Genomic DNA, 26102 nt, shown 5'->3' with positions numbered 1-26102 from the left:
ATCAACCCAACAATGTGCTATCCAACTCAGGCAATCAGAAATTTATTTCAATAAGCTTCAATTTATTGAATTAGACACCTAAATGTGAATGTTAAAACTAGCACAGTCCAGAATAAAATCTTATAAGGCATCCTAGTGATCTTGGGTTAGCCAAAAATACTTAGAGCATCAAAAGAACAAACCCTAAGAAAAAAATAATATAACTTGAATTTCATCCAAATTGGTAACTTGTACACTTTGTGAAACACTGCAAAGAAACCAACAACTTAAACCACAAAATAGGTGGTGGGGAACTTCTGCAAAATATAAATCTGATGGACTATATCCTGAATATGTAATAAGTCCTTACAACTTAATAAGACTAATAACCAGATAAAAACAGGCAAAACAATTGAACAGACACTAACCCAAAGAACGAGCAAATAAGTACTTGAAAAGATGTTCAACACCTTTAGTCATCAAATAAATGCAAATTAAAACCACAAAGTAATATCAGCAAGCACTCGTTAGAATTGCTAACATTGAAACGAACTACAAAACTGAAAGGGGACATGGTACAATTGGATCTCTTATGTACTGTTGTGGGAATGACAAGTATTTCAATCACCTTTTAATACAATTTGACAGTTTCTTATAAAATTAGACATGCAATTACCAGCGATTCTACTCCTAAGTGTTTACCCAAGAGAAATAAAAACCTACGTCTACATGAAGACCTGTATATGAACATTTGTAGCAACTTTCTTCATGGTAACCAAAATCTAGAAACAACCCTATGTCCATTAACAAGGGAAAGGTTACATGAACTGTGATATATCCATGTAAGTATATTCTATTCATCCCAAAGGGAATGGACTATGATATGTGCAACTATATGGATGGATCCCAATATTATGATGACCAAAAGAAGCCAGATGCAAATCACATTCATAATCACATGAAGTAGATCTGTGGTTGCCTGGACAGGGTACGATTTTTAGGCAAAGGGATGGACACCAAATGGGAAATTCATAGACAAACTTATAACGTGGGACAAATGTTTTGTATCTTGGTGTGTGCTGGCTGTTACACAAGTGTCTAAATTTGTCAACATTCTTAAAAATGGGTCTGAAGCTGTATCCAAAAAGAGCTGATTAAAAATAAATATTAATGACATCAGATCTGAACCAAAAGCATATCACTTAGGTATTTAACAGCTGATTTAAGAAATATTTTAGTTTCCTTAGTGAAGGAGAAAAAAAAAAAAAAAAACACCTGTGTTTGGTGGCTCACATCATTGAATTTGCTTTTCTCTTCAGGAAGTGCAATTTGATATATCACACCCATTTAATTTAACTCATTAAATCACATTTAGTTAAGCCACATTGTGCAGATGGAAAATTAAGCCACAACCTTCCCCACCCTCCTGGTTTATTTGGCTATTAAAGACAATAGAGTAAATTTAAAATGAATTAAATGTTCTTATTAATCTTTAAGAGCAGGATTAACTTGTTCATCAAAACAGTTCTTCCAGAACATTATAGTGCCTCAGAACAGAATCAACAGAAATAAAAGCTGGGTGATACACGCAGCTGCCTGTGTTTCAGCTAAGATTATACACCTTATAATTATATATATATATTATGTCTTTAAAATGTGCAGGGTATAGTCATCAAACTCTCACATTATAATTTTTGGTTGCTTTTCACTTTAGTTTGAGACATACTTCTCCCCCCGCCCCCAACTGCTCTTAAAATGTATCCATAGCTTCATGTTTAACTCAATTCTGCTATGTTATACTTTTAAGGAATTTATTTTCTTAAAATGAAAGGAATAGGAAGCTACTATAGAGACAAAAGACTTGAAATATAGTAAGTATTCAATACATATGTTGAGTTAAACATATAAATAAGTGAACAAAATAAAACTACAAGTATTTTCTCAGTATTCTAAGATTTATAATATCCTTTAAGCCTTGCGACGGTATTAAAGAGATGATAAGGCGTAAGAGTTTAAAGAGAGTAAGTGACTCACCCCAGAACACTGTTATAGTTATTACCGCTGCATCATAAATTAATTTTGTCATAGCTGAAACCAGCAACCACTTTATTTTGCCTACAGTTTTGTGGGTCAGGAATTTGAGAAGGGCTTAGCTGGGCAATTCTTGTTCAGAGTCTCTCATGTGACTTTGGTCAAACACCATGTGGGGCTGCAGTACCCTGAAGACTGAGCCTGGCCGGACTTTCAAAATGGTTCACTCACACAGTTTAAGGGGCAGCTAATGCTCTTTGTTGGCTTGGAGCTCAGCTGTAGCTGGCGACTGGTGCTTCTACAAGTGGCCTCTCCAACACGGTAGACTCTGGGTAGTCAACTTACACGGTGACTGACTTCAATCAGTGCAACCCTTCCAAGACAGGTTGCATAACTTTTTATGACTGAGCCTTAGAGGACACATAGTCTCACCTCTATCATTTTCTTTCCACGAAATAGTAACAAGCCCACCCAGATTCATGGAGCAAGGAGATTCCACTTCTCAATGGAAATCTATGTTTAAAGCCACTACAGTATTCTAGAATTAAAGAACCAAGACTGAAATTTAGGTAACTGATTCCAAATCCAATAATTTTTTTCTACTCTCTGATATTTGTCTATCCAACCATCCATCCATCCATCTAATGAATCCTGAATACGTAAAACAATTCAGAGCCAATCCAGTGTTATCAGTGAGGACCTCAGTTTTCAATAGGCTAATTCTAATATTACAACGTTTTGATAGAGTGTGTGGAGTTTGCAACAAATGAGGGTTCATTTTTTTTTTAATTTTTTTATTTATTTATGATAGTCACAGAGAGAGAGAGAGAGAGAGGCAGAGACACAGGCAGAGGGAGAAGCAGGCTCCATGCACCGGGAGCCCGACGTGGGATTCGATTCCCGGTCTCCAGGATCGCGCCCTGGGCCAAAGGCAGGCGCTAAACCGCTGCGCCACCCAGGGATCCCCAAATGAGGGTTCATTTTAAGGCAAATTCACTTACAGTCTATCCAAATGGATGTGTCCACCCATTGTAAACATTTTATATTCACATCCTATTTTAACTTATTTTCCCTCTTCCTCTGCTGAAATCCTGGATCACTCTTGGTTTCACAGACCTTAACTGAGTGTTTGAAAATAGTAGGCAGAATAACAAATGAATGGAGAACTAAAATCCTTCATGTTAGAATCAGTCTATCTAACTGGGAATACTGGAATGAGTCTTCCAATTCAGAGGTAGCTTATGGAGGAGACACCATTTAAAAACTAACACTTAAAATTTCTGACTTTACTTCTTCCCCATTTTGTGCATTTAAATCCATTTTCCTGGGGATCCCTGGGTGGCTCAGTGGTTTAGTGCCTGCCTTTGGCCCAGGGCATGATCCTGGAGTCCCGGGACTGAGTCCTGCATCGGGCTCCCTGCATGGAGCCTGCTTGTCCCTCTGCCTGTGTCTCTGCCTCTCTCTTTCTCCCTCTCTCTCTCTGTGTGCCTCTCATGAATAAATAAATAAAATCTTTAAAAAAATTATTTTTCCTATCTGAGTTTCACAGAAAACTAGCCTCCTGTGGGATGTTGATGGTTGTCTTGTTAAGAAGTGATCATGATCAAGTTCAGTTGGAATATTCAGATTATTCATAATAATAATGAAAGTTAACAAATTTCTTTGCAGTACAAATTCTCAGGCTTGTTTTCTTTTTAAACAATATGGTACACTGTAAATTTTTCAAGTGAGATATATTATATAGAGCAGTGCTTCTCAAACTTTAATTGGCCTATGAATCAGTGGGGAATTTTGTTAAAACATACATTCTAACATTATCCTGTAAAAATAGATACATATTTCTATTGACAACGCTGTGGACTTGAGCATTGATAATAGTTTTCATAAACACTCTAATCTTTTTTTACTGAATATCCCTGGAACATGACATTTCAACTTAGGATTTTTTGACTTTATGATGATGATGCAAAAGCGACAGGCATTCGCTAGAAATCATACTTCTAACTTTGAATTTTGATATTTTCCCAGGCTAGTGATATGCAGTATGATTCTCTCTCTAGTGATGCTGGGCAGTGGCAGCAAGCCTCATATTCTAGTCAGCCATGAGATTACAAGGGTGAACAACCAATACACTTAAAACCATTCTGCACCAGACAACCATTCTATTTATTTTTAATTTTTATTACAGTGTTCAAGAAATTATGTGGGATACTCAACACTTTATTTTAAAATAGACTTTTTGTTAGGATGCTTTGGGCCCAACCGAGGCTAACATTTGAGCACTACACACATTTATGGGGGGCAGGGTGAAGCTATGATGTTTGGTTGGCTAGGTGAATTAAATTCAGTTTTGACCTATGATATTGACTTACGATATTTTAACTTATCATATTTTCCATTTGTGATTTATTGGGGAGGTAACCCCATTGTAAATCCAGGAAGATCCGTATTCCTGAATTCACATTTTGTTTGTTGCCTCTTCTTTTCACCCTCAAGAATTAAACCACATGGCAGAGGCACCAATAAGCTCACCACACCTTTGACATTGGACACAGAGCTAGAGCTAATTTCCTCACCTTCCTTGCAATTACAAGGGTCCTGGTTGACTGAGCTCTCATTAAAGGGATGTGAGCAGTAGTGATATGCATTTCTCTTCCACATCACACATCTAAACAAATTCCTCATCTCCTTTATGCTTTCTATTTTCCATTGGCTGTTTGAATGCAAAAAACCCAGCAGAGGACTCCAAAACCCAAGGGGATGATGGAACCAGGGGATAGGAAGATGCAGGGCTCTGGAATCACCACTTAATGGAAATACCCAGGAGATCCAATGGGATAGGCGCTCCACATTACCATATTATTTGATTGTGTGAGTGAAAAAATACGTTTGTATTGTGTTAAAATACTGAAGTTTGGGTACATTTATTGCAACTCTCTATATGTCGAATCAATAAACATGGTTTGAAGTTAGGCAACATATTTTACTCTATCCTGGGTGTACAATGAAACATTTCCATATCAACTGGCTTTCTCTATGACAGCAATCCAGATTCCTATTTTTTTGGGGGGGAGGGGGGGCACCAGATAGTTTAACTGGCTTTTGCTCCTGATTACATCTGTTTGATGACTTATTTGGGGGATATTGCCACCAGATTTTTTCCATATCTTTGCCTAACTGTACAGTGTAACCTAACAGAACACTAAAACCATACACTACCATAAACTAAGGTTCCTCCACAACGTGGGAAAGAACAATGGATTTTTCTTTCTAAGTAGTTTTACAAGTTTACATTTACACAGTGAATTATGCTCCAATATATTTTTCACCTACATGGTTATACCACCAATACTGCATGTCCAGTAATTTCATAGGGGGAAAGAGAAATCAGGAAAAATATATATATATATATTTTTTACTGATGAACTCATTAACCCTTTTTATGATGTAATTTAATGTAGCCTAGTATGCATTATAACAGTCATCTCAAGAGCAGTCACTTCCATGTAGGGTTACTATGGTCATTAAATCCAAATACAATGTTATAAAACTCCAGTGTAATTAGAAAAAGATCCTGAGCTATTTTTCATGTTTACAAACTCCCAAATATTAAATATCATTCTAGCCTGTTGGATTACATTTAACTCTAAATTTTAAAACATCATCACAAAATGGCTACACTTGAAGTAAAACAACATTGTAGGATCCAATAACAAAGCTACAAATGTGATCAAGGAAAACTAAATCCTTTTTGTTTTACTAAGAGCCTTTTAAAAATTTTTTTGAAAGACTATGATATTTTCAATATTTTATTTGGACAAATGTTCATTGAGTATTTTCTACCTATAGATCAAAGAAAATATTGTATGGTTGAAATAAAGCTACGAATTAGGATCAAAGATAATACTAATATGCTAGATTAGTGATAATATACCCCTCCTTCTTTCTCTGTTCTTTTTGTTCTCTATTGCTAGGTATAAAATGGAAGATGATATATGTGCTAGTAACTCATACACAATAATTTAAAAGATTGAATATTTCCATTTTGAGGAATTCACATGTGTATACATACCCATAAAACTCACAAGTAATGAAAAAAAGTCTTTTATTTCAGAATGTTAGCAGGGTGATTCAAAAGAGAATTTTTTAATATGCTTTCCATAGAGCGTTTTTCATTAAAAATAATATTTATATTTGAAAATAATCTTTTCAAAAAATTCTAACAAGTAAAATTGGAAATTTTCTGAGATATGAATCTACTAATCTTTCTCTAAATTGTCTCCATAGAAAATAATGAAATAAATGATATTTAGGAAATGTTAAATAATTTTAAGATGTAAATTTGAACAGTTCTTTTTATTTTTAAGATTTATTTATTTGAGAGACAGACAGAATAAAGGAAAAGTGGGGAAGGGCAAAGAGAGAGGGAAAAGCAGACTCCCTACTGAGCAGGGGTCCCTACATAGAGCTAGATCCTAGGACCCTGAGTTTATGACCCAAGACAGAGGCAGATGCTCAACCAACTGAGCCACCCAATCACCCCTTGACAGTTCTTTTAAGTAGAAACCAAATATCAGTTTATTTTTTCTCACATTAGACTTCAGATAATTACTATTTTAGATTTAAAAGTCTTTGATTAATTTTGTTTTTTCTTCATATAGTTCTAAGAACCTAATTCATTTGTTTGATCTACTAGCTAAACCAAATTACATTTTACCAAGGTTGATAAAATTTTGTTTCCATATCTATTTTGCTTCCTTATCATTGTAATGATTCTATAAGTGTGCACCTCCAGTTCTTTATAGAAACAGAACAGGTCAAGGGAAGGGAATTGCCTGATACAACTAGGATGTCTGAAAGTCTACAGCAGACTGGCCAAATTATACCCAGCATCTTAGATTTTCTAAAAATGGTATATTGCTTTTATAAAGCTAGGGGAAAATTCTTCCCTAGTACAACAACATACACACACACACACACACACACACATGAGCAACCCACTTCTCCTGTGTCCACCTTTGTCCTCCTGTAATAATTATCTACAAAGCAGCTATGAGGATCGTTTAAAAATGTAAGTGAAAATATCTCAATTTTATGCTCAAAATCTTCCATTTTCTTTTCATTTCACTCAAGTGGAATGGGCTAGAGTGGGCTAGAGAGCCCTGTCCATTCTGTGCACCACTCTTTATCTCTCTTATTTTTAGCAATTTAACTCATTCTAGTTCTGTCACATTTACTCCCTCGCTATCCATATCACATACCACCTACCCTCCTGCATCAGAGACATTTCACAGGTTTGCAGGTTTTGTTTCAGGATTGAACCCGTGTCCCCATACATCTGCACTTTGATCACATCCATTTAGTCTTTGATCAAATATCTTCTTCTTAGTGAGATCCAACTGTGCTGAACACCGTAATGAAAATTAGAGATGCACCCAGGTGACCCTCCATATCATCATTATCTTTCCACATTTCCTTTTCTTTATTGTTTTAATTAACAGTTTTATTGAGATGTAATTAAAAACCATAAATTTTTTTACTGTAAGTTTATAATTTAGTAATTTTTTGCATATTTACAGAGGTTTGCATAACCACGATTTAATTTTAAAACATTTTTATAACCTGAAAAGAAACCCTGTGTCCACTTGTAGTTATTTCCTTTTTCCAAACACAGCCCTACATACTACATTTTTAATTTTTAAAAATTTTTTTAAATCATTTTTGAGTGTGAAAGAGAGAGAGCAGGGGGAGGGGCACTGGGAGAGAGAAAATCTCAAGCAAACTCCATACCCAGTACGGATCCTGACATGGGGCTCCATCTCACAACCCTGAGATCATGACCAGAGTGGAAATGAAGAGTCAAGATGCTTGACTGAGCCATTCAGGCATCTCTATACTACATTTTTAAAATTCATTCACTAATTGATGGACTTTGGGTTGTTTTCACTCATTGGCTATTATGAACAATAATGTTATGGACATTGAAGTACAAGTTTTTTTTTTTGTTTTTTTTTAAGATTATATTTATTTATTCATGACAGACACAGAGAGAAAGGCAGAGACACGGGCAGAGGGAGAAGCAGGATCCCCATAGAGAGCCTGATGCGGGACTCGATCCTGGGACTCTGGGATCATGCCCTGAGCCAAAGGCAGACACTCAAACCCTGAGCCACCCAGGTGTTCCAGATGTACAAGTTTTTGTGTGGACATATAGATTCATTTTTCTCATACTCCAATTTAACACTTTCCATTACCTTCTTACATGGCATAAATGTACTATTTTTTTCCTGTTAATTATTTGTTGACTTTCACCAACTGCTAGGATCTAAATCCAAGAATTTTGGTTGCTTTTGTTCAGAGTGCCCAGAATAGCTCTTGGTATATAGTAAACAACACAAAATGTTCGTTAAATGAATAAAGCAATGTTCACATGTACACATGCAGATTGCATATTTCTGTTTCTAGGTAAGCCACTTTTTTCTAAAGATTTCTATTTATTCATTCATGAGAGACACAAAGACAGAGGCAGAAACACAGGCAGAGGGATCCCTGGGTGGCGCAGTGGTTTGGCGCCCGCCTTTGGCCCAGGGCGTGATCCTGGAGACCCGGGATCGAATCCCACGTCGGGCTCCCGGGGCATGGAGCCTGCTTCTCCCTCTGCCTGTGTTTCTGCCTCTCTCACTCTCTCTCTCTCTGTGACTATCATAAAAAAAAAAAAAAAAAAAGAAACACAGGCAGAGGGAGAAGCAGGTACCCTGAAGGGATCCCAATATTGGACTTGATCCCAGGCCCCCAGGATCACACCCTAAGCCGAAGATAGACTCTCAACCACTGAGCCACCCAGGTGTCCCTGGGAAGGACATTTTTAAGCATCATATTTCTTCATGCTTTCACTTTTTCATCAAATATGTATTTGACCTCTTCTACACAGTAGGAACCAGGTTCAGATTAATGTGTATAAAGGTGAGCAGCCTAGAACATGTTCAAGAAGCTCACAACTGAATAATAAAAATGCACATAAAGAAATAATAGCCAAGAGATAAAAAGGAACTATGGTAGGTGGAACAGACCTTCAAAGATGTCCACACACTAATCCCTAGAACTTGTGGATATGTTATGCTGCATGGATTATAGGAGTTAAGGTTACAAATGGAGTTAAGGTTGCTAATCAGTTGAAGTTAAAATAAGGAGAGTATCCTGGGTTATTCAGTGGACTCACCGTAATTACAAGGGTCCTTTGCAAGTGAGAGAAGCAGAAGAGTCTGAATGAGAATAGGAGACAGATGATGGAAACAGAGCATCAGAATGTTTTGATCTGAGAAAGATTCAATCTACCATTTCTGGCTTGAAGATGGAAGAACAAAGGAATATGGGAAACCTCTAGAAGCTGGTAAGGACAGAACAGGATTATCCTCTATAGCCCACAGAGAGGAATGTAGCCATGTTAATCCTTTCATTTTAGCCTGAGGTGATCCATTTCAAACTTCTGTCCTCCAGAACTGTTAGATAATATATTTGCATTGCTTTAAGCTACTAAGTTTGTGGTATAGCAGCAATAGAAAATTAATAGAGGTATCATCTGTCCTAGGTGGACAGAAAGATGAGAGGAAGGGCCTGAACCCCCATTTTGTTTATCAAGCTCTTGCTCTAGTGTGTACTATACCCAGCCCAAAATAAATTTTCAAAGAAGTAGGAGTCATGGTCTCTGCTCTTGAGGAAAAAAGTTTACAAACTAGTCAGATTTTCCAATGGGAAAACACGACCATATGGCAGAGATGTTAGAAGCACAAAATTGTGCCAACAGGATAATCAACCATCATTTACATGGCCAGCCATCCCAGAGAACTGGCAAGCAAGGAGCATCAGTGCAGCAGCTGTTGCCATGGCCCCAAATCCTATGATAGCGACTGAAAAAGAAACAAAACAAATGAGCAAATAGAAACCCTCTGAGATCTTGAACTTGTAAAATTGAGAGGCAGCATGGTTTAATCAAAAGGAGCATAGAGCTACCTTAGACCATCTGGATACTGATCTCAACTCTACTCCACAATAGGCTTGTGACCTTGGGCAAGTTACCCAAGCATCATCTTTTTCTTTATCTCTAAAATGAAGTTGATCCCTTCTAGCTGTTCTCTGGGAACTGGCTGAGATCACTTCCAAAATGAGCCAAATATTCCTTCCTTACTATTTTTTATATAAAAAATATAACCAAGGACAATTTTAGTATTAAAGAAATGTTTATGTCTATTATTTACCTAACAATATTAAAAAATATATATTGATTACCTACTTCACGCCAGGCTGTTTCACCACTTTATAAATTTATATATTTATATAATATACACATCAGCACACTGTATAATTAATCTAGAGAATATGTGAATTTATATAAAAATATATATAGAGAATATATATGGACAGAATATGTTTAATAAAATACCATAAGAGTTTTATAACTAAGCCAGCATATTTTGAAGATTCTAAATACATAATTGGAAGAACTAAATAAATTTTGACATGGTCACAGTATTGGTCAGGGTTCCCCAGTGAAACAGCACCAATAATATATATATATACACACACACACATATATATATATATATATATATATATATATATATATATATATATACTCTGTGTGTCTCTATACTTTCATCTCAAATGGTTATGGATGGTGAGAAGTCCCGAGATCTATACTAAGCCAGTTGGATGCCCAGGAGAACCAATGATCTAAATCCAGTCTGAGTTCAAAAGCTTGAGAACCAGGAGAGCTAATGGTATTAAAGTCGAATCTAAAAGCAGTCAGACTAAAGACCCAATAAGGACTTATGTTTTAATTTGAGTCCAAAGGCAGGAAAGGACCAATGTCCTATCTCAAGGCAAGTCAGGCAAGAAAATTCTTTATTACTTGACAGTCCGTTAATGACCAAAAGCTATTGATTTCATGGACATATCTAATGGTCTCAAGAATACTCAGACTAGAACTATTTATGGTACAATAATCTTCTTCCACATTGACCCAAACTCTGGTGGCCAATTATCTATAGTGATGAAAAGCATTTGCTTTATCAGGTGGACCAGATGGTGGGATGAGGGGAAGGGTGGTTAGGAGATCCAGTATCTAAACAGTCTATGTCAAAATCACATGTAACTTTATGACTGGACATTTTTCCAGAGAAGACATGCAAATGGCTAACAGACATATGAAAAGATGCTCACCATCACTCACCATCAGGAAAATGCAAATCAAAACTACATTGAGATACCACTTCACACCATCAGAAAGGCTAAAATTAACAATGTAGGAAGCAAAAGGTGTTGGCAAAGATGCAGAGAAGGGAATCCTCTCACACTGTTGGAATGTAAACTGGTGCAGCCACTCAGGAGAACAGTATGGAGGTTCCTCAAATAGTTACAAATACTACTACTCCATGATCCAGCAATTGTACCACTAGGTACTTAACCAAAGGATACAAAAATAGTGATTTGAAGGGATATATGCACCCCGATGTTTATAGCAACTTTATCAACACTAGCCAAATCATGGAAAGAGCCCAAACGTCCATTGACAGATGAACCGATAAGGAAGATGTGCTGTGTGTATATTTAAGTAGTATATGGATTACTCAGCCATCAAAAATTATGAAATGGTGTCATTTGCAATAATGTGGATAGAGCTAGAGAGTATTAAGCTCAGCGAAATGTCAGTCAAAGAAAGGCAAATACCACATGATTTCATTCATATGTGGAATTTGAGAAATAAAGCAGATGAACATGGAGAAAAACAGAATACGTGACAGTGTTTAATAATGCTATTTATTAAAGAATAGTAATCCTTCATGCTTCCAGAAAGAAAAAAGCACTACTACTGAGGAGCCCTTCAGATATGGGGATTTTAAGGACTTGTTATTTTATTTTATTTTTCTGTAAAAAAAATCTCCTTTTTTTTTTACTTCTTGCTTTAGCCAAAGTACACATATAGTTATGGAGTTACATTTTAAAATTGCTATTCAGAAGGCAAGTGAACATATTCTATAATTGATACCTTAAGCTCTATTAAATTTACTTAAACTCTATTAAAAGGCAAGCAACAATGGCTAAGCTATTTTTACTCATTCATGTTGTCAACAATCACTGTCATAATTCAAAAAAAATTGATTTTACCAAAAGTTCATAACATCTTAAGAAATCTTTGAGAATAATAATAAAAAGGAACCAAAGTAATATCTGAATGAGAGTCTCACAGTTTTTCTTAGTTATGTGTATACTATGCACATATACTTACAGAGATACAGTAAATACTTACTTATTTTAAAGAGTATTTCCTTTATCTTAAATTTTTTTGTCGGGGGGTTGCCTGGGTGGCTCAATGGCTGAGCATCTGCCTTCAGCTCAGGATGTGATCCTTGGGTTCTGGGATCAAGTCCCACAGGGAGCCTGCTTCTCCCTCTGCCTGTGTCTCTGCCTCTTTCTCTGTGTCTCTCATGAATAAATAAATACAATATTTTTTGGTACTTGTAAGAGTTCTTATAATTTTTGATAACCTACATTTGTTTATTATGCAGTATCTTCATTTCTTTTCCTTTCAAGTACATCATTTACAACTTTTAGTATTTTTTAAAGCTATACGTGGGTTTTTATGTTTAATGTTTCTTTTATTCCCCCCATGTTTTAATTTAAATTCCAGTTAGTTAACATACTGTGTAATATTAGCTTAAGGTGTAGAATTTAGTGTTTCATTTATATGTAACACCCAGTGTTCCTCATAACAAGTACCCTCCTTAATCCCCATCACCCATTTAGCCCAACTCCCCACCCAAACCCTCAATAACCCTCAGTTTGTTCTCTATAGTTAAGAGTCTGCTTAATGGCTTGCCTTTTAAAAAATGTACTAGTTTATTTAATAATCACAAAATGTCTTATTGATTAAATATATTGCCATACCCAGGTACATTATATATGTATTCTCCATATGACATCCTTTTATTAAAGCTCTTTATAGTGTTTAGCATATAAGACACTTTGAAAGTGTTTAGTAGTAGTGCAGTTAATCCTTATTGTTTTTTTTTTTTTTTTAGATTTTTTTTTTTATTCATGAGACACAGACAGAGGCAGAGACACAGACAGAGGGAGAATCAGGCTCTCTGTGGGAAACCTAATGTGGATCTCAATCCCAGGACCCCGTGAGCTGAAGGCAGATGCTCAACCACTGAACTTCCCAGGCATCCTTAATCCTTCATGCTTTATATTATTTTTTCTAAATAGACATTAAATATTGAATTGATTTATACTAAAGTAGTTTTTTCATATACTAAAGTAGTTTTCCTGCTTCTTTAAAAATGACCCTCCTAGTATGTCCCCCCCACACACCTTTTTTTAATGGAGATGACACATCCATTCCTTTCTAGGCATGAACTGCAGCACCAGTGACTCTAGTACGTGTTATTCACAAGTACTGTCTTCAACTTCTTTCAGAAATGTGTTAAAAAAGGACAACATTATATGTTCTCATTCATTTGGGGGAATATAAGTAATAGTGAAAGGGAATAGAAGGGAAGGGAGAAGAAATGGGTAGGAAATATCAGAAAGGGAGACAGAACATAAAGACTTCTAACTCTGGGAAATGAGCTGAGGGTGGTGGAAGGGGAGGAGGGTGGGGGGTGGGGGTGAATGGGTGACGGGCACTGAGGGGGGGGCACTTGATGGGATGAGCACTGGGTGTTATTCTGTATGTTGGCAAATTGAACACCAATAAAAATAAATTTATTATTAAAAAAAGGAAAGCAGCATCCTATTGGTATAAGGATATTAAAGGGAAACTGTCTTAGTCAAATAGAGGCATTTTTTGCTTTGTTTTTTAAGTTAGTGTTTGGGATTTTAAGTCTTTATCATCAAAGACAATAACTTCAGAGTTATAAGATTATCAACCTGATTCCAAACCAGACATCATTCAACATTGAATCTTCTAAAAATATATTTTTTCTCATGAGTATTGGGTATATTACATTGACACAGACAAATCAGACTTACGTAATGACAACTAGGAGCTCAAATATTAGAGTCAGTGATTAGATTTAAAAAAAAAAGAGTTTCAAGTGGTTAGGGCTACAAATAAGCATAAAGGATGGATATTCATAAAAGTAAAATAATGAATGGGTTTAGATTAGGGATTTGGGATCTTCAGAAGACATTAATCAGGTCAAAAAAGTTTTTGAGATATGCAAGGGATAAACATTAGAATAATTCCTATCTAAAGAGTAGATTTGGATTGCTTCGTATAAATCCCTAAGAAAAAACATTACAAAGTTGCTTTATGCTTTAAATAAGAATAACTCTTTTAGATATTAAAGCAAAGCTTTTGCTTTTAACTTATGAATGAATTATTAAGGCCCCAGACTAAAAGGACTTCAAGAGTCTATTAGAATCCAGGCAAGTTGGCACTGAAAGATTTCTGCTTTCATTCTTCAATAGTGACAACTTAAAGACTGATCACTGCTTTTTGTATCCCTTGACATTTCATATACACTACACTTATCAAATCCATTGCCAAATATTCCTCTTTAAGCTAATTTCCTTTTTCCAAGCACATACAGAAGTATACCACACATAAAGAGAATGTAAAGTCAAATTATCAAAACATGGACACTCTTGAAACCTCAAAACAGGGCAATAAATAAGTCATGGCTAGCATTCCAGATGCACCCAAAACCTGGTCCTACCTCATTCACTACTCCTCCTTTCTCCTATAGTTACTTAATGTCCTAAATGTCAACACTGGAGATTAATTTACCAGTTTTAAATGAATCTTTATATAGAAGGATTCATAGATTTTACATTATGTATATTTATTCATATATTATATATGTTTGTTTTCATTTTTCTTTATTTATCCCATAGTCTTGTACAATTCTTTCACAACTTTTCTGTTATGCTTTTCTCTCAAGCACACGCAAAAAGTCTACTTTGAGGGATATGCATAGGTTCAAATATAGTAGATGGTTCCAAAAGTCCTACATCATTGGTACTAATTTTTTGAGCATTTTCACTAGCCAAAACTTGACGGAGACAAATAATCAGCTATAGAATATTTAACTACTCCTTTTCACTTTAAGTAGCATTACACAAAGTAAGTGAGTGAAAACAGCATAGCAATATTGATAAATAACTCTGTTTCCTCCACAAATGCTACATATACACTCCTTGCTGAGTAAAACTAAGTCTCTTGGGTCACAGTCTGATGTTCAAATCAATGGAGGCATTCCAGGGTTATCTGTCAGTGTGGATCTTTACCAATTCGTATAATTTTTGTTCAGATCCAACACTTCTGGGTGTGTTTTTTTTCTTTTTTCCTTTTGAACTACATTAGCTACCTAGGGACTATGGGTGTGAGAATCCATTTCTGGTTTCTGTTTGTTTGCTTCTTTTGTTTGCTCTCTGCTGATGTTCAAGGTAGTTTTCGCAGACCTGGGTGCCTTTCTGCCACCTGTAATTACTTCTACTTGGGGCATGTAAATTACTAAACATTCTGATGTTTGAGATTTTCTAGCAGAGCTGCTTTAGGGTTTGACTTCTGCAGGAAGTGTAAGCTGAAATGACTTTCCTTTGGCCGTTATTCACATATAAGTTGACTGCACATGGACATCAATTGCCTTTATCTATAGACAGCAAGATCCAGGATGACCTGGTTATGTCTTTCATCATCTGTCATGGAGAAGTCACCTGGGGGTTCATTTATTTTCAAGGCTTTTCTATCTTCACTGATCAAAGTTCTGGTGATTTCCCTTTCTTCTTTGTGGCACCTAATTTTTCTTGGTCTTTCCATTATTTTTGCATCTGTCTATAAGTTTCCAATGTAGATTCAGTTGTAAACTCAGAGAGGTTATACCAGAATGCTAAGTCTTCTTTGCTTTCATCTGACTTCTTTTGATTGAGTTCTGTTTCTTGTGTTTCTAGCATCTGGTGGTCTTTGTTCTCTAAAGATGATAGGATAGTAGTGATATCTGTGTATCAATGTCTGGCAAAGCCTGGGTAACTTTTTTTTGGTATGTTTTTATGCTATTTTTGAAGTTTCCTCTGAGCCACATGTTTCTGTTTTTGGCACATTTAAGACAATATGCTTTTCCTGCCTAATTATTGACTAATTCTGAAATTCTTGAATCCCTTCTGAGCTCCCTTTATCATCCCACACTTTAGCTACTGAAGAATTGCCACCATCAAACTCCTGTATCGTTCAAAGTCAGCATTCCGTTACCCATGCAAAAGAGCTCCTTCAGATAGAGGCTGTGCTGTGGCATTTACTGTTGTCCAGCTCTTCAATGAAATTTACAGTGAAGTTAAATTTTGTCGTCCTTCAGATCCTTTCAAATTTTCCATTTTTTCAGAGTTTTTAAAAGCTAAAACAAAATATTCATATTTCTTGAGTTTGCTAACACCTAAAATCTTTCCAGTGGGATTATTCTGAAGGAATAATTTTGAAATACTGACGCAATTAGTCAACATGATCTCTACTTCTTAATGATGTGAGGGGAGTTCCTCCAGGGGGGAAAGTTACCTAGTCATTCTATTTGGTTCTCTGTCTAATAAGATCTGTGATCCCATCTACAGCACTTTTCTGGTTTGTAGGCCTAGAAAGACCAATTGGGACCTCAAAGACTGTTGGTAGTAATTTTACTTAAATATTTAAGAGTTCTGGTTGTGCCACATCCTTATCAGCATTTTGTATGGCCAATCTTTGTTGTTGTTGTTGTTTTAATTTTAGCCATTCTGGTGGGTGTGCAGTCGTGTATCACTACAATTTTAATTTATACTCCCTTTATGATTACTGATATTGGTCCCCTTTCCTAAGATCATTGGAAACCTGAATGTAGTATTTTGTTTAGTGTCTGTTCAAGTCTCTCAGCCTTTGTTCTGTTTCCTTTTTATCCTACAGACTTATAAGGATTCTTTACCAATTCAGGATATGAGCTCATTGTCAACTATTTGTGTGGCAAATTATTTTTTCTACTTTGTTTATTTATCTTATTGTGAAAATTTTCAAGCACATAAGAGAACATTTGCAAGAGAGCCTATGTCTATCATTATCCAGTTTCAAGAAAAATTGCTCCATGGACAAACTAGTTTCATCTCTACTCCATCCACTTTCACCAACAATGGAATTATTTTGCTGTAGAAATTCCATACACAAACACACACACACACACACACACACACACACATATACACACACATTATCTATCTACCTATCTATCTTGTAAAAATATCAGCTTCCATTTTTGGAAGAGCAGAACTAATTTCCAAAATGTAACTAAAACATCCTTATCAGATAAAAAGTATCTGCTGGAAAATATTTTTAAAATACAGTCTTATTTATTAATATTTCTATTATGAACCATGCTTTTTTTTTCTCTTATTATTTCCATCCTTTGGGACTTAAAATTTTTCTTATAAAATTGTTTTAAAATCTTATTTTTTTCCCCCTCTTACATTTGAATTTAAAATCAATCTATCCATTTGGGCTTGATCTTCATGGGTCGTAGGGGTCAAGTTACTATTTTTTTTTTCATGTATTGGTATCTATAAAGCACCTTGACTTTTTTAATACAGTGCTCTGTATTGTCACATTACTGTATATCAAATTTCTATATGTGAGTGAGTCTATTTCTGAATTTTCTATTCTATTCTGTGTATTTGTCTAACCTAGCAGCAATATTGCATTCTCTTAAATACTACAGCTTTTAAAATAATTACAGCCTTTAAAATAATTCTTGCTAACTAGTATACCAGATAATCCAAAAATGTTCTTCTTAAAGACATCTTATCTATTCCTGGAACTTCATACATCTCAGTACATATTTTATTTTTTTAAATATTTATTTATTTATTTATTTATTTATTTATTTATTTATTTATTTATGATAGTCACACACACAGAGAGAGAGAGAGAGAGGCAGAGACACAGGCAGAGGGAGAAGCAGGCTCCATGCACCGGGAGCCCGACGTGGGATTCGATCCTGGGTCTCCAGGATCGCGCCCTGGGCCAAAGGCAGGCGCCAAACCGCTGCGCCACCCAGGGATCCCAGTATATATTTTAGAATCAATTCATCAACTTTTACAAGTGAAAAACTAAAGGGTTGGGAATCCTTTTTTTTTTTTTTTTTTTTTTTTTTTTTTTTATTTCTTTATGATAGTCAGAGAGAGAGAGAGAGGCAGAGATACAGGCAGAGGGAGAAGCAGGCTCCACGCAGGGAGCCCGACTTGGAACTCGATCCCAGGTCTCCAGGATCACGCCCTGGGCTGAAGGAGGTGCTAAACCGCTGAGCCACCCAGGGATCTTGGGGTTGGGAATTCTTAAGACTGCATTTTATCTATAAATCAATTTGGAAAGAAGTTTAATGACTAATCTTGCAATCCATAAGGTTGTAATATTTCCTATTTATCCATCTATCTTCTTTAATTATTCTCAATATTTTTCCCCAATCAGATGTCTTATGTAATGTTTGTTAGATTTATTCCTACCTGCATGACATATTTTGGTGTTTTTATAAATGGTTTTATATATGATTTTTATTTGCCTTGTTGTTACATGAAAGTGCTGGATTTTTTTTTTCACTACAGTTTGTTTTAAACAACTCAAAGTTGTTTCTTTTCTCTCATTTTAAAAAATATTTTATTTATTTGAGAAAAAAGAGAGAGGGAGATAGTACAAGCAGGCAAAGGGGCAGAGGGAGAAACAGACTCCCCACTCAGCAGGGGCTTGATCCCAAGATTCTGATGTTTAACCAACTGAGCCACCCAGGCACCCTTTTTCATTACCTGTGTATTGTTCTACCTTCCCAAACTCACTTATAAATTTGCATATGCAGATTTTTTTTAGATTTTCTATGTATTCCACATGTTCAGTCATATAATCTGTAAAACACCTATTTTTTTTTCTTGAATGTTTTAGCTTATATTTATTTTTTCCTGGATCAGGCAGTATTGAAAGGAAGGATTATTTACTCTATCAGAAGCAGATGTAATAGATGAATTTCTCTTTCACAAAAACACTTCAAACTTCTAACCCAACTTTCTATCAAGAGAAGCATTTACAAATTTTTGCTTTTCTTTAATCAATTTTTAAAAAACTAATTTATAAATTTATGTTATAAAATAGGTCCCACAGGCAGCCCGGGTGGCTCAGTGGTTTAGCACTGCCTTCAGCCCCGGGTGTGACCCTGGAGACCCAGGATTGAGTCCCACATTGGGCTCCCTGCATGGAGCCTGCTTCTCCCTCTGCCTGTGTCTCTGCCTCTCTCTCTGTGTCTCTCATGAATAAATAAATAAAATCTTAAAAAAATAAAAATAAAATAGGTCACCCAATTATATAAATATAATATTAAATTTTATATATTATTATATATTAAATATATTTATATTACATAAATAAAATGTTATAAAATAGAACATCCCCTAATGGTGTTCAATTAATATAGTTTTCTGTACTGAGATACTAAGCATCTACCCCTCTATGTTCTCATTGTTTGACTGTCTCTCTTCTACCTATCAGCCATTCAGTCTGTAAATAGTTGAATCAAAAACAATCACAAGAAATAGTTAACCCTCCCAGAGTACTTTCTACATAGAATATATGACCATCCCAAAGATATTTATATATATAATATATATATATATATGATATTATAGGTAATTTCACAGGATGCTTTATTTATTTGTTTCTTTGTGCTTCATAATTTTGCATCTAGTAACTAACCAATAATCTAAATCAAGGACTAGCAAACTATATGGTCCAAGAGTCAAATCTGGTCACAAACTAAGAATTTTTTTACATTATTAAAGTATTCATTTTAAATAACTATATATATATATATATATATATATATATATATATATATAGTCCTTGACCCTCAAATAAAGCTATATTTAATTCACTATCAGACAAGATTAAGTAAACACAACAAAACAAATCAAGACACTTAAGTGTTTCCACTTAATTGGAAGCCAGCTAATAGAAGGAATAGAGCTTTATAAAAGTGTGAAAAGATTTGGGTTTTCAGTCGGTAAAACTTCTGGTAGTATTCTGAGTATCAGAAACCCAAATTTATGGACTTAATTATATCCCACCCAAATTCAAACACTGAACTTCTAATCTAGTACCTTAGAAGGGACTACATTTGGAGATAGGGCCTCGAGATGTGATTACATTGAAATTCGACCATTAGGTGGGTTCTAATACAATTTGGCTATTGTCCTTATAGGAAGAAGAAATCAGGCACAAAGAGAATCATACCAGGGATGTGCAAACACAGAAGAGAGACTATGTGAGGACATAATGAGAAGGTGAGAATTTGCAAGTCAAGGAGAGAACCCTAAGGAGACATCAAATCTGCCAAAACCTTGATCTTGGATTTCTAGCTTTCAGAACTGTGAGAAATTAAATTTCTGTTGTTTAAGACATCCTGTCTCTGGCACTTGGTTATGGTAGCCCTAGCAAATTAATACAAGAAATTAAAAAACAAACAAACAAACAAACAAAAAAAAAAAAAAAACACCTCCAACCAATGATCTCTGGTCCTCTGGGAACAAAAGTATGATTTTCAAGAAAACATCCAAATGCTTCCATCAAAACATAATGCTTATCATGTCATGAAGTGAATAATCTTGCACATAACCTTATTTGTTTCTCTTCTACTTTTCCCTTATTCTGTAAGCACTCTTTTAATATTACCTAAATTTGAACCTGCTAGCAGAAGAGATGGGTAATAGAGTTTCTAGCATCTATGATTCTGATAAGTACAAAAAAAGAAGTTAAACAAACAAGAGGAAATTAATTATTGTGGAGAGCAAAATAAGTTGAGGTACTTTCTCCTACAATCATCTGTACTGGGTCTAACTGTAATTGACTCTTAAGCAATACAAGACCAATATTGTGCTTTCATCACGCATGATTTAACAGTCTCTTATACTTGGATGTGCTCATTTTCTCTCTGCAGAAAGAAACATAAAGTCTGATTAGTCACTATATTTATCTTTTTGATACCAATTTATATTGATTCACTTATAATTCCCTTCAGATATATTGAAATGAAATATTTTCAAATTCTATTTTTAGTTAAGGAGTGTTAGCTAGCAGACCAGTGTATCTCTTTGAACATTAAACAGATTAGACAAATTATCTACTTGAGGGCAATGGGAAGCCTCAGAGATAACTAAAGGGCTTGGGACACTAGAGTGGGAAAAATCTCAGAAACTCAGAATCTCTCAGGGGTGAGCAGTCCACAGCACATTTGACCCTGAGGACACTTGTTGGAACTGGGCTTGGACAAAATTCTGAGAACTATGTGTAAAACCTGAAGAAAATTACCAAGGAATTATGAGGGCAGAGAAGCCAGAAGAATTTTTTTCAATAAATTTGGAGTAATTTCAATTACATGACAAGTATCCAGTTTAGGATGTTTATCAAATGTAAATAAAATTTACTGATTTAGAACTTAGGATCCATTAGGAAGAAGAACCCTGACAAACATATCAGACTTTTAGTTGTAAATCCTGGAATGTCAGAGCAATTCAGAAGCAAACTGAGTAAACTGAGCCTGACCAGAGCTATACCCTAATCTGATTTAGCATAGCTCCTGCTTGAACTGTCCACTACTACATTTAGCCAGTGACCAGTAAGATGAATTCTTTTTAGAGGAGTTAAATCATCTGGAGTGATGATCCTTTTCACACTCAACATCTGAAGTTCCTTTTAAAATCATTATGTTTAAAAACAAAATAAAATGAATACCTTGACCAAAAGTGAAAAGTAAAAAAAAAAAAAAAAAAAAAAAATCAAAAAAGGAGGGAAAATAGAAAGTGCCCTAAAAAGGATCCAGATATTGAGTGAACTGACAAGGATTTTAGACATTTAGGGTTATTATGTTTAAGAAATAGAGGAAAATATGGAGAAAAGAGATGCTAACTGAAGACTCTTACAAGAGGATTGGAATCTATAAAATTAGATTAAACAAGAATGCAAGAAATTGGAAAGTACAATATTTGAACTCAGAAACTTATCTGATGGGTTAGACACAGCAGAATTTATTATAGGCTGCCACTGAATCTGGTTTATAGTCAACCAACAGACAAATTACTAAAGCCATTGACAGCTAACATACTGAAACTAGACTATCTGATAAGTGTGCCCACATTGATTAATTTGGTCCAATTCAATGTGAAGTCTCTTAATCCCTGATATAAACCCTTAAAATTTATCCAATCAATCTCTAAAAATATTCTCCAGATTTCTGTCTCTCCTTCTCTGTCTCTCTGTCTCTGTCTCCCTCTATATGTATATATGCATATGTGTGTGTGTGTGTGTGTGTGTACACACACATAGCACAATCTTTCAATTCCTTCAGTGTGCATGCTATATTCACCTATACCAGACTTTGTTCTTATCTGCACGACCCATTCTGATTGCTGCTGTCCAACTCTGGTTATGTGTGTAGATTTGGTTGTGGATCTTGTGAAGAAAAGTATGTTCTTGAAAAGTTGATGCCCCAGATGAAAATATTATGGTCTCTACAAACATAGAAACTCAAAGATATAATGAAAGGCTGCCCAGCCAGTAAGGAAGTCTTAAAGTATTTGTGAGTTTATGAGTTTTCATTCATCTGCATTCTCTCAAATATCCCCATCACCAGGTCCTGAATTCCACTCTCACTTTCACACATCATCCTTAGTGAAGTTATGCATTTAACTTATGTTTTAATTTAATCAACAGAACTATTTGCTGATGGCTTACAGATAATTGACACTGTTTCAAGGTAAGCAGTTATTTTAGAGTACTTTTTTTAAGTTTGCTGGTTCTCTAATGGGGATGGAGCGAAGATTTTTAAGCTCTAAAATTGTTATCTTATATCTACCTTTGGTGAAGTCAGAGGCAGCCATTCAGTCTGCTGTCATTTGGTCTAATTTCTAACCTAAAATTCTGTTGGATCAGCACCTTGGTCTCCCAAACTTCAATAGGTATGCTATTCTAAACAACTATGCGTTACAAGTTACTTTATGCTTATTGCATAGTAATTATTACTAGTATCACATGTTCTCATTAATTATAAAACTAATCTCAGATTCCCATTACTAAGAATAAATTTTCTAAAACCATTTCTAGTAGCAAATATCATATCAGTCTTTAATCTAGAAAACAGAACAAATATATATAACAGCTTTAATAGAGTGAATTAAAAACTTAAAAAAAAAAACTTTGGAAAACATGACTGAGTAAAGGTTTCTAGAGCTATTACCGGAGCTAAGGAAATTATTAAGTGCAGAAAACGCAGGATATTGACTTTTTAAAAAATGTAAGGTAATTATTTTGAATGTTATGAATGTTCAAAAGAAAGGATAAATCAACAATGGATAAAATAGATAAAATAGAAAACTAAGCTTTGGCTGAAAGCAAACTAGCGGTAGTCAAAAGTGCTTTTACCAACACAATTATTCAATCAACTGAAAATGAAAAACCTGAAATGTCACTGTACAGTTATTGACAGAACAATGTGATTAGATACCACAAAAGAACATAAGTTCCTTTAACATAGAATACAAGAATTGTAACTGTTTCTAGACAGCTGCATATATCAGGAAACACAATGATAATTTCAGTCAGAGCAGTATACTTTCTTGGCCATCAAATGTCCACAAAGACACTCAGCTGAATTAATTAATCACCACCAGATTTAATTAAGAGTCCTGTTTTAATGCTTTATGCAGGTATCTATGATGTCAAATAAAAATACTAAAAGAATATTAAGGAAAATATGTACAATAAGATAAGGAGGATCACGATAATAAAGAGAACACTTTATAACGATAAAAGGATCAATTTACAAAGACTATTTAACAATCTTACATGTATGCACCTAGTAACAAGTTTCAAAATACATGAAGCAAAACTGACAAAACTATGATGAGAAATAGAACCACAGCTGGCAATTTTAACATCTGCCTCCATTCACTGATAGAGCGAATTGTACGTGCACAGACCATTTGTAAGAATATACAATACTTGAAAAACTACCAAGTAACTTGAGGTAACTGATACCTAAAATGTCATAGTAATTTATCTTTTCAAGTGCATATGAACATTCAACAGGGTAGATCCTATTGTGAGACATCAAACAAGTTTCAAAATATTGAAATGCTTGAAATAACACACAGCATATTCTACAAGTACAGCCTTGATAACTAAACCACACAGAAACTGTAAAAGAAAGCCAAAGACTAATATTCCTCAAGAAATTAGATACAAAATTCTTTTGTAAAAATGTAATCATCTCTATATAAAAATGAGTGTTTCGTGACTAATAGGGATATGTTCTTGATATGCAAAATTGATTTTAAATCCACATGTCAACCTGTGTGGTTTATCATATCAAAAATATAGAGGAGAAACAGTATATGATCTTTTAAAAGATGTAGAAAATGTTTTTGACAAAAGGACCACTCAGTATTAAGATGTCTATTATTTCTAAATTGATCTATAGATCCAATATAAATTGCATGAACACGTGTTACGTGATAGAAATATAGTCTTGGTCTCTGTCCCCAAGTCACTGATGCAGTCTCCCAGACTGTAATTGTAATTTCCTGAATGATAGGGGTGCCTTGGATTGTTGACATAAAGTTCCTGAAATCCTTCTGATTTCCTGATGATAGGAGTATCTTTTGTTTTAATGAGGGATCTCTCGGTGGGCTCTGGATGGAGGCTGATCACCAGAACGACCACGTCATTATTAGAACCTTGGAAATTGCATCTCTACCCCTCATCCTCCAGGAAGAAGAAAAGACTGGAGGTTGAATTAATAACTGACCAAACCCACAGGCTGAAACCTCCATAAAAATCAATAAATTATAGGGTTTGGAAGTTTCTGGTTTAATACCAGGAAGGTGGCACATCCCAGCTTCACAGGGACTAAAGATTCTGCACCTGGAATCCTTCTAGATTTCTCCCTATGTACTTCATCTGGCTATTCCCCTGTATCCTTTGTTATATCTTTTATTATAATAAACTGGTAAACAGAAGTGTCTCCCTGAGTACTATGGGCCAAGAAATAGTGTTTTATATATATATATATATATATATATATATATATATATATTCCATAGAGATTGGCATCCTATTTTTTTTAACATGGCAAAAACTCTGTACTACCAGGGATGAGAGTATACAAGAAATCTCTGTACCTTTCTCTTAATGTTATTGTAAACTTACACCCATTCTAAAAAAAAAAAAATCTTAAAAGTATCCCTCTGTAGAGGCTCCTGGATGGCTCAGTTGTCCACCTTCAGCTCAGATCATGATCTCAGGGTCCTGGGATGGAGCCCCACGTCAGGCTCCCAGCTCAGTGGGAAGTCTGTTCTCCCTCTCCTTCTCTCCACTCTTTCTCTCTCTCTCAAGTAAATAAATAAAAATCTTAAAAAAAAAAAAACCCTCTGGGAAAAAAAAAAAAAACCCTCTGTAATAGCCAAAACAATTTTGCAAAGGAAACAGATGCAAATAACTTAAACTACTAGATTTCAAGATTTACTAGAAAGCTACGGTAATAAAGTGTGAATTTAAAAAATATATATAGTGTGATAATTACCTAGGGATGGACGTATAGGTCAGTGGAATAGATTTTAAAGTATCTAGAAATCAATTCACACATATACGCTAAATTCATTTCTGGCAAATATTTCAAAGGGGATAGGATAGGTTTTGTTCTTTTGTTGTTGTTGTATTTTGTGAACAAGCAATGCTATAGAAAGAATAGTGAAGAAAGTGTTACTCGAGGTAAAGGTAGATACATTAAATAATGTAATAGAATGGATAGTGACACAGAGTTCTACACACAGATGGCCCGTAAGCAATGGTGCCTAGATAACTCAAACCAAATTATATTATTTAGTATAGTATAGTATAGTATGGTATGGTATGGTATAGCATATCCAGAAATTAATACAAAATGAATCATGGACCTAAACATAAAATACTAAAGTGATATGATTTTTGCAAAAAATAAAATCTGAAAAATATATCTATAAATTTGGGAGACACAAGACTGATTAAA

General features: G+C 35.0%; 1 pseudogene; it reads right to left on the bottom strand.

Moving 5' to 3' along the window:
- Positions 1–15296: 15296 nt before the first annotated feature.
- On the bottom strand, positions 15297–16014 carry LOC144292057 (dynein axonemal assembly factor 11 pseudogene; annotated as a pseudogene).
- Positions 16015–26102: the final 10088 nt, after the last annotated feature.

Source organism: Canis aureus, chromosome 21 (assembly GCF_053574225.1).
Source record: "Canis aureus isolate CA01 chromosome 21, VMU_Caureus_v.1.0, whole genome shotgun sequence".
Classification (NCBI taxonomy): Eukaryota; Metazoa; Chordata; class Mammalia; order Carnivora; family Canidae; genus Canis; species Canis aureus.
The sequence above is the reverse complement of the archived record's forward strand: the minus strand, read 5'-3'. Positions and strand labels throughout refer to the sequence as shown.